The following is a 13,058-nucleotide window of genomic DNA, read 5'->3' as shown; positions in this document are numbered from 1 at the left end:
CAGAGCAGAAAGGCTGAAAATTCCAAAAACCAGAACACCTCTTCTCCTCCAAAGGAACACAACTCCTCACCAGCAAGGGAACAAAACTGGATGGAGAATGAGTTTGACGAGGTGACAGAAGTAGACTTCAGAAGGTCGGTAATAACAAACTTCTCCAGACTGAAGGAGCATGTTGTAACTCATTGCAAGGAAGCTGAAAACCTTGAAAAAAGAATAGATGAATGGCTAACTAGAATAAACAGTGTAGAGAAGAGCTTAAATGAACTGAAGGAGCTGAAAACCACAGTACGAGAACCTCGTGAAGCATACACAAGCTTCAATAGCTGATTCGATCAAATGGAAAAAGGATATCAGTGATTGAAGATCAAATTAATGAAATAAAACAAGAAGACGAGATTAGAGAAAAAAGAGTAAAACGAAATGAACAAAGCCTCCAAGAAATATGGGACTACGTGAAAAGACCAAATCTACGTCTGATTGGTGTACATGAAAGTGATGGGGAGAGTGAAACCAAGCTGGAAAACACTCTTCAGGATATTATCTAGGAGAACTTCCCCAACCTAGCAAGGCAGGCCAACACTCAAATTTAGGAGATACAGAGAACACCACAAACATACTCATTGAGAAGAGCAACCCCAAAGCACACAGTTGTCAGTTTCACCAGGGTTGAAATGAAGGAAAAAATGTTAAGCACAGCCAGAGAGAAAGGTCAGGTTACCCACAAAGGGAAGCCCATCAGACTAACAGCAGATCTCTTGGCAGAAACCCTATAAACCAGAAGAGAGTGGGGCCAATATTCAACATTCTTAAATAAAAGAATTTTCAACCCAGAATTTCATATCCAGCCAAACGATGCTTCATAAGTGAAGGAGAAATAAAATCCTTTACAGACAAGCAAATGCTTAGAGATTTTGGCACCACCAGGCCTGCCTTACCTGAAGAAAGCACTAAAAATGGAAAGGAACAACCGGTACCAGCCACTGCAAAAATATGTCAAATTGTAAAGACCATCTATGCTATGAAGAAACTGCAGCAATTAATGGGCGAAATAACCAGCTAGTATCATAATGACAGGATCAAATTTACACATAACAATATTAACCTTAAATGTAAATGGGCTAAGTGCCCCAATTAAAAGACACAGCCTGGCAAATTGGATAAAGAGTCAAGACCCATTAGTGTGCTGTATTCAGGAGACCCATCTCACGTGCAAAGACACGCAGAGGCTCAAAATAAAGGGATGGAGGAAGATCTACCAAGCAAATGGAAAGCAAAAAAAAGCAGGGGTTGCAATCCTAGTCTCTGATAAAACAGACTTTAAACAAACAAAGATCAAAAGAGACAAAGAAGGCCATTACATAATGGTAAAGGGATCAATTCAACAAGAAGAGCTAACTATCCTAAATATATATACATCCAATACAGGAGTACCCAGATTCATAAAGCAAGTCCTTAGAGACCTAAAAAGAGATGTAGACTCCCACACAATAATAATAGGAGACTTTAACACCCCACTGTCAACATTAGACAGACCAACGGGACAGAATGTTAAAAAGGATATCCAGGAATTGAACTCGGCTCTGCACCAAGCGGAACTAATAGACATCTACAGAACTCTCTACCCCAAAGCACCAGAATATACATTCTTCTCAGCACCACATTGCACTTATTCCAAAATTGACCACATAGTTGGAAGTAAAGCACTCCTCAGAAAATATAGAACAGACATCACAACAAACTGTCTCTTAGACCACAGTGCAATCAAATTAGAACTCAGGATTAAGAAACTCACTCAAAATCACACAGCTACATGGAAACTGAACAACCTGCTCCTGAATTACTACTGGGTAAATAGCAAAATGAAGGCAGAAATAAAGATATTGTTTGGAACCAATGAGAACAAAGACACAACATACCAGAATCTCTGGGACACATTTAAAGCAGTGTGTAGAGGGAAATTTATAGCACTAAATGCCCAGAAGAGAAAGCAGGAAAGATCTAAAATAGCCACCCTAACATCACAATCAGAAGAACTAGAGAAGCAAGAACAAACAAATTCAAATGCTAGCAGAAGATAAGAAATAACTAAGATCTGAGCAGAACTGAAGGAGATAGAGACACAAAAAACCCTTCAAAAAATCAATGAATCCAGGAGCTGGTTTTTTGAAAAGATCAACAAAATAGATAGACCACTAGCAAGACTAATAAAGAAGAAAACAGAGAAGAATCAAATAGATGCAATAAAAAATGATAAAGGGGATATCACCTCCAATCCCACAGAAATACAAACTACCATCAGAGAATACTATAAACACCACTATGCAAATAAACTAAAAAATCTAGAAGAAATGGATAAATTCCTGGATACATACACCCTCCCAAGACTAAATAAGGAACAATTCAAATCCCAGAATAGACCAAAAACAGGTTCTGAAGTTGAGGCAGTAATTGATAGCCTACCAAGCAAAAAAATTCCAGGACCAGGCAGATTCACAGCCGAATTCTACCAGAGGTACAAAGAGGAGCTGGTACCATTCCTTCTGAAACTATTCCAATCAACAGAAAAAGAGGGAATCCTCCCTAACTCATTTTATGAGGCCAGCATCATCCTGACACCAAAGCCTGGCAGAGACAAAATGAAAAAAGATAAATTTAGGCCAATATCCCTAATGAACATAGATGTGAAAATCCTCAATAAAATACTGGCAAACTGAATCCAGCAGCACATCAAAAAGTTTACCCACCATAGTGAAGTCAGCTTCATCCCTGGGATGCAAGCCTGGTTCAACATAATCAAATCAATAAATGTAATCCATCACATAAACAGAACCAATGACAAAAACCACATGATTCTCTCAATAGATGCAGAAAACGCCTTTGACAAAATTCAACAGCCTTTCATGCTAAAAGCTGTCAATAAACTAGGTATTGATTGAACATATCTGAAAATAATAAGAGCTATTTATGACAAACTTACAGCCAATATCATACTGAATGGGCCAAAACTGGAAGCATTCCCTTTGAAAACTGGCACAAGACAGGGATACCCTCTCTCACCACTCCTATTCAACATAGTGTTGGAAGTTCTGGCCAGGGCAATCAGGCAGGAGAAAGAAATAAAGGGTATTCAATTAAGAAAAGAGGAAGTCAAATTGTCTCTGTTTGCAGATGACATGATTGTGTATTTAGAAAACCCCATTGTCTCAGCTCAAAATCTCCTTAAGCTGATAAGCAACTTCAGCAAAATCTCAGGATACAAAATCAATGTGCAAAAATTACAAGCGTTCCTATACACCAATAACAGATAAACAAAGAGCCAATCATGAGTGAACTCCCATTCACAATTACTAAAAGAGAATAAAATATCTAGGAATCCAACTTACAAGGGATGTGAAGGACCTCTTCAAGAGAATTACAAATCACTGCTCAACAAAATAAAAGAGGGCATAAACAAATGGAAGAACATTCCATGCTCATGGATAAGAAAAATCAATATTATGAAAATGGCCATACTGCCCAAGGTAATTTATAGATTTAATGCTATCCCCATCAAGCTACCAGTGACTTTTTTCACAGAATTGGAAAAAAACTACTTTAAAGTTCATATGGAACCAAAAAAGAGCCCACATTGCCAAGACAATCTTAAGCCAAAAGAACAAAGCTGGAGGCATCACGCTACCTGACTTCAAACTATACTACAAGGTTACAGTAACCAAAACAGCATGGTACTGGTACCAAAACAGACATATAGGCCAATGGAACAAAACAGAGTCCTCATAAATAACACCACACATCTGCAACCATCTGATATTTGACAAACCTGACAAAAGCAAGAAATGGGGAAAGGATTCCCTATTTAAAAAATGGTGCTGGAAAACTAGCTAGCCATATGTAGAAACCTGAAACTGGATCCATTCCTTTCACCTCACACAAAAATTAACTCAAGATGGATTAAAGACTTAAATGTAAGAAGTAACACCATAAAAACCCTAGAAGAAAACCCAGGCAATGCCATTCAGGACATAGGCATGGGCAAAGACTTCATGATCAAAACACCAAAAGCAATGGCAACAAAAGCCAAAATTGACAAATGGGATCTAATAAACTCAAGAGCTTCTGCACAGCAAAAGAAACTATCATCAGAGTGAACAAGGAACCTATGGAATGGGAGAAAATTTTTGCAATCTATCCATCTGACAAAGGGCTAATATCCAGAATCTACAAAGAACTCAAACAAATTTACAAGAAAAAAACAACCCCATCAAAAATTGGGCAAAGGATATAAACAGACACTTCTCAAAAGAAGACGTTTACTCAGCCAAGAGACATATGAAAAAATGCTCATCATCACTGGTCATCAGAGAAATGCAAATCAAAACCATTCACATGGTAATTTATAAATTCAATACTATACTTATCAAGCTACCAGTGACTTTCTTCACAGAATTGGAAAAAACTACTTTAAAGTTCATATGGAACCAAAAAAGAGCCCGCATTGCCAAGACAATCCTAAGCAAAAAGAACAAAGCTGGAGGCATCATGCTATCTGACTTCACAGAAATGCAAATCAAAACCATATCAAAACAATGAGATACCATTCATGTCAGTTAGAATGACAATCACTAAAATGTCAGGAAACAACAGATGCTGGAGAGGATGTGGAGAAATAGGAATGCTTTTACACTGTTGGTGGGAGTATAAATTAGTTCAACCATTGTGGAAGACAGCGTGGCAATTCCTCAAGGATCTAGAACTAGAAATACCATTTGACCCAGCAATCCCATTACTGGGTATATACCCAAAGGATTATAAATCATGCTGCTATAAAGACACACACACATCTATGTTTATTGCGGCACTATTCACAATAGCAAAGACTTGGAACCAACCCAAATGTCCATCAATAATAGACTAGATAAAGAAAATGTGGCACATATATACCAAGGACTACTATGCAGCCATAAAAAAGGATGAGTTCATGTCTTTTCAGGGTCATAGATGAAGCTGGAAACCATCATTCTCAGAAAAATATCACAAGGACAGAAAACCAAACTCTACACGTTCTCACTCTTAAGTGGGAGTTGACACAGGGACACAGGGAGGGGAACATCACACACCAGGGCCTGTTGTGGGGTAGGGGGCTGGGGGAGGGATAGTGTTAAGATAAATACCTAATGTAAATGACGAGTTGATGGGTGCAGCAAGCCAACATGGCACATGTATACCTATGTAACAAACCTGCACGTTGTGCACATATACCATAGAGCTTAAAGTATTAAAAAAAAAAAAAGATTATTTCTTTGAATAAGCATTCTACTCTTTGCACCCTTCTCAATCCCCTCTTTAAGGCCAATGAATCTTTGATTTTCCCTTTTGAGGCCCTCCTCTAGATCTCTTAAACATTCTGTGTTCCTTCTCATTCTTTTTTCTCCTCTGACTGTATTTTCAAATAGCTTGTTTTCATGCTCACTAATTCTTTCTTCTGCTTAATCAGTTCTACTGAGACCCACTAATGCATTTTCCCGCTCCAGGATCTGTTTGATTTTTTTTTTATTACTTCAGTATCCTTGTTAAATTTCTGATATATTTCTGAATTGTTTCTCTGTGTTTTCTTGAAGTTCATTGAGCTTTCTCAAAATAGCTATTCTGAATTCCCTGAGAGGTTACACATCTCCATCTCTCCAGGGTTGGTCACTGGGTGCCTTACTTGGTCCATTTGTTGAGGTCATATTGACTTCAGTGTTGTTGATACTGTTGATGTTCGTCAATATCTGGGCATTGAAGGATGAGATATTTATTCCAGCCTTTGCAGTCAGGTCTTGTTTGTACCTGCCCGTCAGAGGACCTTCCAGGAATTCAAAGTAGGCTGATGGGTTCCCTAAGCCAGTGATCACTGCAGCCATGTTTGTACTACAGGGCACCCCAGGCCCAGGTACACTGCAATTCTTACAGATTCCTAGGTCTCCAGCCCTGTGGACTTGGGGGAGATCGTGGATTATTCTCTGCATTCCCAGGTAAAGCCCCTAGCTTACTTCCCTTTCTTTCCCCCAAGCAAAAGGAATCTGTCTTCAGGCTGCACTGCCTGGAGTGTGGGGAGGGGTGATACAGGCATTCCCATAGCTGCTGCAGCTGCTGCCGTCATACTGGCTCACACCTCAAGTCCAGGGTCTTCCAGACCTATGCAGCATCAGGGCTTGCCCAAGGACTGCGGTGACTACAGCCTGCCTGCCACTGAATTTATTTGAAGCCTAAGAAATTTCCAGTGATAAAGTCGGCCAGAATTTTGGTGGGTTCTTCCTGAGGGGGCAGCTGATTCCCTTGTGGCCCAGGGTGGGTCTAAATGCTTCTTTTGTGGGTGCCAGCCTGGAATCAAGTGCTGTGGGGTTCTGTCCAGTGTCGTGTGTCACTATGGCAAGACTGGTACTAAGTTTCAATATGAAGTTCTACACTTTCCTCCTTGTCCCCAAGCCATTAGATTCTCTCTCGGAGATGCTTTCCTGTGGCTGGGGGAGAGGTGTCATAGGCAATGCAGGACTGTCCTTCCTCCTTTCTTCAATCATCTTTCCTTGTTATCATGTTAAAAGCAGGTGCTGTGATCTCTCACCTGGTCAGCTCTTGTGAAAGTGTTTTCTTGCATAGACAGTTGTTCAATTTGATGTTCCTTCAGGGAGACCATTGCTGGAGAATTCTATTCTATCATCTTACTCCACCTTCTACCTATTTATTTTTTAAATGTGTCTAGTAAATAATTGTGAAGTGATAGCTTTATTTTAATCTTGGGGATCAAAAGCATGTAGCTAAGATCTTTTCCCAAGGAATATTTTAAAAATTTTATATCAATGTTAATGGAATGACATATTTTTGATTCAAGGTTCTTAAATGTAGTTTTAGTTTTGATTCTGCTGTTAGTATTTCTCAGGTCTACAGCTAGTACAGCAGGGATTGAATGACTTCCCTGTTAGACCCTGAGCCAGCCATACTGTATATGCAATTTCATTTAAGCATTTAAGCATCTGCTAACTCCACTAGGTAAGTGTTATCATCCTTATTTTATATAAAAGGAAACTGAGGCTCAAAGAAGTTAAGTGAATAGACTTGTTACAGCCATGTTTACTTCCACTCAACCCTAGTGTGAGTTTGCTATTGTGGAAAGAATTTATCTAGAATGTCTTGGTGAAAATTAGGCCTCAGTGGGGACGGCCAGGTGTGCATGTGCTTCACAAGCAGGGTGTTCCAGGGCTCCTGAAAACTGTGGTTGCCTTTACCCCCTAGATTCAGCTGTGTCCCCTGCAGTCCGGGATGTTGCGATGAATTCCCCAGCTCTGGTCCTCCCCAGCTCTGCTTCCTCTACTCCTGGCTCAGAAACGGCCATAATCCACAGAACAAATGGTAAATATGGCAACGAAAGGGCCCAGGGACTGATGACGGAAAGTGATTAATGCAAGCAACCTTTTATTGTCTCTAAACATGTTATCTGTATTTACAGAGTTTTCTCCGCGTGCCCCGAGGCCTTTAGCCCTACTCACTGCACCTTCTATGGCTGCCTTTCTTGCCATTGTTCATCCTCCTGTAGTTTTCCTACAGCTGTTTTTGCTTCATTGCACCATAATCTCTCCATTCTTTTTTTTTTTTTTTTTTTTTTTTTAATCTCTCCATTCTTAAAAATGCTCTCTGTATCCAGCTTGAAACCCTCCGGCAGGGAGCGGTGGCTCACACCTGTAATCCCAGCACTTTGGGAGGCCAAGGTGGGGGGATCACGAGGTCAGGAGATTGAGACCATTCTGGCTAACATGGTGAAGCCCCGTCTCTAGTAAAAATACAAAAAAAAAAAAAGAAAAGAAAAATTAGCCTGGCGTAGCGGTGGGCGCCTGTAGTCCCAGCTACTCTGGAGGCTGAGGCAAGAGAATGGCATGAACCTGAGAGGCGAAGCTTGCAGTGAGCCAAGATCTCGCCACTGCACTCCAGCCTGGGCGACAGAGCGAGACTCTATCTCAAAAAAAAAAAAAAAAAAAAAAATCCTCCTCCTTCATGGACTGTTCTGGTTCTCTATACAGCAGTGAAACATACTAGGTAGCAGGGATTCCTTATATGTTTCAGTCAATTAAAAAGAGCAATACTGGTCATGTAATAAGGAGGTTTCCACCATGACTGTCATATGTATAACTGGCAGATGCACAATAATAGTGGGCATTGTTATACTGAATTAAGACCAGGATTATTTGAATAACAGAAAGTGATTACCATTAGCCAATATTACTTACTTTTATCTAAGGAATTTGTAGAAATATTAATGCATTTCTGCCTGGGATACGGACCAAGTAGCCCCTTGTCACACGGATGCCTTGGCTGCAGCAAGGCGAGGCCCTTGGCTGTGGTGCCTCATGACCCACAAGTTTCCCTTCTCTGGGAAGAACGTCCTACCTGATGTGGGACACTGAGGAGAATCCTGCTTCCTCAATTTGAGCCTTTAGCTCCTTCAGTTCCTCCTCAGCTTTCCTCTTCTCTTCTAAGTGCTGGTGAATCTCAGCCCTCAGGTGGAGTATTTCTTCCTGAAGACACTTGTTACTGTCCCCTCCCATCGGGGAAGGAGGGGAAAAAGATGGGTTCTGGGTCTCCACAGTTGCCAGACTTTTCTCCAAAACCACCTTGACGAGCTAAAAGAAAATCATGGTTTGAAGAAGTTAGGCCATTAAAGAGGACCCAAGAGAAACATGAGATTGCAAAGGCAGTTCTCAATGAGAACAAAAACAAACAAAAAAAGAGATCTAAAATGAACTCCCTACCCAGAACCTCCTTAGTCAGGCATAAGGGCACTGGGGACTGGTTTGGGTGGGAAGGACACACCAAATGAGCAGGAGGAATTTCCCCATGGAGAAGAGGAGAATCCAGAGATGGTGAGGGAGAAAAGCACATAAGAAATTAAAACAAATGCAAACAAACAAGGTTGAAACAGGACTGGAGGGTGTGAATGCGGTGATTCTTCTCTTCCCGAGGAGACAGAGTCCTGAGAGTTTCCTCACAAGTCAGGAAGCTTCATCAGCTCTGTAACACTTGAGTGCTGGATGGCGGGAGATGAAGGCTTAAGGTATCAGGGCGCAAAGCCTAAGGCCCTGCCTGTAACTCTGACTCCCTCAAAGACAGCTGAGAGGGAGGACTTGGGGCACTGGGGAAACAGTCAGCAGACATAGTCACAGAATTGGAATAAGGTGGAGCTACAGGGAAGACAACACCAACCGTTTCATTGGCAGCAGAAGAATCACACTCTGCAGCTACTGGGAGGTACAGGTGGAGCCACCCCTGCCACGCAGCCGACCTCACTTTTTGGTTATTATCCTTATGCCGATGCTGCCAGACAAACTCTCTCTACAAATCTCAGCATGTGGAAGAAACAGAGGGAGGAACAATTGCCCAGCACCTTTTTATTTCTCGAGGACACTCTTGAAGTTATTCATCAATGTTTTAATTAAAGCAGATCTTATGGCTTTTCCTCAAATGGGAATTTGTTAACTTTTAGACTTCGTTATTGTTCATTTTGGGCTTATCTTTGGTCTTTTCCCATGCTCTTAAAAGTGTAGAAATCAAAATCTGAGTATGATAATTTACTTAGCATATGACTAGTTACTTTAGTACAAGGAGTTCCTGCCTGTCTGTCCAATATTAATCTAAATACGTCCCAATGTCACATTGGCTTCTTTTTCTTCTCAGTGGCAGCATCTGGAGCTTTTACTTAACTTCAGGTCAATTTTGACCTCAATTTTCCACCCCTCCCCCACAGCTGTTGTTGGGTCGTATTGGTTTGTTTTATCTCTATACATATTGTGACTTGTAATTGTCACTTACAAATTCATTCTAGATATACTGAATCATTCCCCAATTACCCAAGTCATCCAAATATTTGACGTGCATTTCCACAAATCATGTAGTGGCCCCATGATTGGGGCTAATTTGTAGAATTAATTATATGTTTGTTTTTTTTTTTTTGAGGTGGAGTCTTGCTCTGTCGCCCAGGCTGGAGTGCAGTGACGTGACCTCGGCTCACTGCAAGCTCCGCCTCCTGGGTTCACCCCATTCTCCTGCCTCAGCCTCCCGAGTAGCTGGGACTACAGGCGCCCGTCACCACGCCCCACTAATTTTTTGTATTTTTAGTAGAGATGAGGTTTCACCATGTTAGCCAGGATGGTCTTGATCTCCTGACCTTGTGATCTGCCCGCCTCGGCCTCCCGAAGTGCCGGGATTACAGGCGTGAGCCACTGCGCCTGGCCAATTATATGCTTTATATTTCCATTCAGGTCACCAATACATTGAACAGAGCAGGGCCCAGAACAGCTTATATGGATCAACGATTGACAGAGCTGCTGGGGTTGGCGCAAAGCCACTGACTTTTGCTATTCCCCAAAACAAAGTATGTTCAAATCTAGGTCACAGGTTTGTGGCAGGGTTGATTCACAGTATGCATGTGCAATGGTGTTCAGTAGCATAGCAGTTGAGGTTGTGAAGACCTGTGCACCCAGGTCAAAGAAGAGACATCCTTAGACAAAGCCACTCAATTCCCAGGCACCCAATCTTACTTGGGCTTTCTGAGCCTGAGATTTGGCAGGCTCCTGGGAATGTCTGTCTCTAAGACTCTGCTGGCAGGCTTAATCATGCTGGTGGCCATCTCCATATGTGCCCTCCAGCATTTGTGACAAAATAAGGGAAGGGGGACCAAATAAAACCACTTCTGAAAGCTTATGATCCCATCCCTCATTTAAACTGTGTGATGTAGTCATTCTATATAAGCTCTTTGCAAGTAACTTAACTAAAACGCACTTTGCCATTAGTCTTGAGTGCGGGCACAGCATTATTCTTTTCTAGGCCTTAAGGGTTCCTTCTGCTTAAAAATAATGTCTAACTTTAATGAAGTTTACCCATTATTAAAATGCCTTCTGGATATATGTTACCTTGTTCTATTGGTTTCAATATACCTATTTTCTTTAAAAAGAAAAATTATGAACCATGAATGTTAACACCAGAAAAACCTTAAGGCACATCTGATCTAATTTCCCACTTCAAAGTGAGAAAATCAAACATTGCCTAGGGATCTGATTTTTCCCCAGGCTAATTTGGGTTTTCATATTTCCATCTCAAAGTGGACTTTCTTTGGCTAACTTTAAGTTTTAAATGTAAATGCCTGAAAAGTAACTCAGGATCTAGCCTTTTCATTAGTTTTGATTATGTATGAAAGCAAATATTTCTTTCTCCCAAATGAAACCCCAGGGCTTCCAGTATCAGTAATGATAGTGTGAATCCATTAGGTCTATTTTGAATTATATCTCTCTTATTGTTTTTTTTTTTTCCATATTTCCTAACTCACTTGTGATATTGCTTCCATATAATTCAACTATTTGTGTGCTGGGTTCCCATTTGCCCCACAAAGGCCTCTATGCAAATCTGATATCCTGTTCGAATGACACTGTTTTGTTTTTACCCTATTGCTTCATATCTGCCACAATGTTAAGTCAGTGCTCAACATTAAGGCATTAAAAATGAGCTTTTCTCAAATGCTCAGCGTCACTAATCATTAGGGAAATGCAAATTAAAACCATAATGAATATCATCTCACACCTGTTAGAGTGGCATTTATCAGAAAGGTGAATGATGTGTTAGAGATAATGCAGAGAAAAGGGAACACACACATTGTGAATAGGTATGTAAATTAGTACAGCTGGTGTGGAAAACAGTATGGAGTTTCCTCAAAAACCTAAAAATAGAATCTACCCTATGATCCAGTAATCCCGTTTCTGGGTATATATCCAAAGGAACTGAAATGAATGTGTTAAAGGTATATCTGCACTCTCATGTTCATTACAGCATTATTCAAAATAGTCAAGATGTAGAACCAACCTAGGTCCATCAGTAGATAAATGGGTAAAGAAAATGTGGCAGATAATACACAATGGAATGCTATTTAACCTTAAAGTGTTGGGGGATAGGTCCTGTTATTTGTGACAACATGAATGAATCTGAAGGTCATTATGCTTAGTGAAATAAGCCAGAGACACATACCACATAAGCTTACCTATATGTGGGATCTAATAAAGTTGAACTCATAGAAGCCGAGGGTAAAATGGTGGTTATTAGAGGCTGGTGGAGTGGGGAGGGAGAGTAGGGGAAATTGTTGATCGACAGTATCGACAAAAAGAATAGGTCTTAAGATATATTACATAGTAGGGTAACTATAGCCAATAATAATGTATATTTCAAAATAAAAGTAAATTTCCAATGTCTCACCCTCAAAAATGATAGGTAGGCAAGTTGATGAATATGTAATTAGCTTGGTTTAATCATTCCATATTGTTTGTATGTGTATATATGTGTGTGTGTATATATATATAATAATCATATCATACCCCATAAATGTATACAATTATGATTTGTCAATCAAAAATAACTAATTTTTTAAATAGCTTTTTTGAAGTTTATCACACTTTGACTACTAATGTCTGTTCTTTGTATTTGAATCTTGATTTTTTTTCTTTAAGAGGTGGGGGTCTCATTATGTTGCCCGGGCTGGCCCTGAACTCCTGGGCTCAAGAGATTCTCTTGCTTCAGCCTCCTGAGTAGCTGCAACTATAGATGCACACTACCTGGGCTTGAATCTTTATTCTTGATTAATTTTTTCTCCATTACAAAAGTTCACATAAAAAATGCAATGGTTGATTACTCTAGTTTCTTTCACAGCAATTTCATAGGTATTTATGATAGATCTTACATCTGCTTGAGAATAGAATTTCGTGGGAGATAATCTAGGGAAAATTACTATCATGGCCAGACTTGAGGCTTCCTGAGGTGGCTGAGTCCAAAATGTAAGGAGCAAGCAACTTGCATTGGCCAAAAGGTGTTTCTCACCTTGGAAGAAAGACAAGGTTGGATGTGTCTGTTAGGGAAAGTGTATGAATGCTTGGAGTAGGAAGGGAGCTTGGTGTCAAGCAAAAGTTTACCTTCCAAGGATGTAACAAGGAGAAGCTCAAAATATACCTTAAGGGACCACTTCCCTAGAAACAAGCAAACAAATTTTG

Source organism: Chlorocebus sabaeus, chromosome 20 (genome assembly GCF_047675955.1).
Source record: "Chlorocebus sabaeus isolate Y175 chromosome 20, mChlSab1.0.hap1, whole genome shotgun sequence".
Taxonomy (NCBI): domain Eukaryota; kingdom Metazoa; phylum Chordata; class Mammalia; order Primates; family Cercopithecidae; genus Chlorocebus; species Chlorocebus sabaeus.
Note: the sequence above shows the minus strand (reverse complement) of the source record.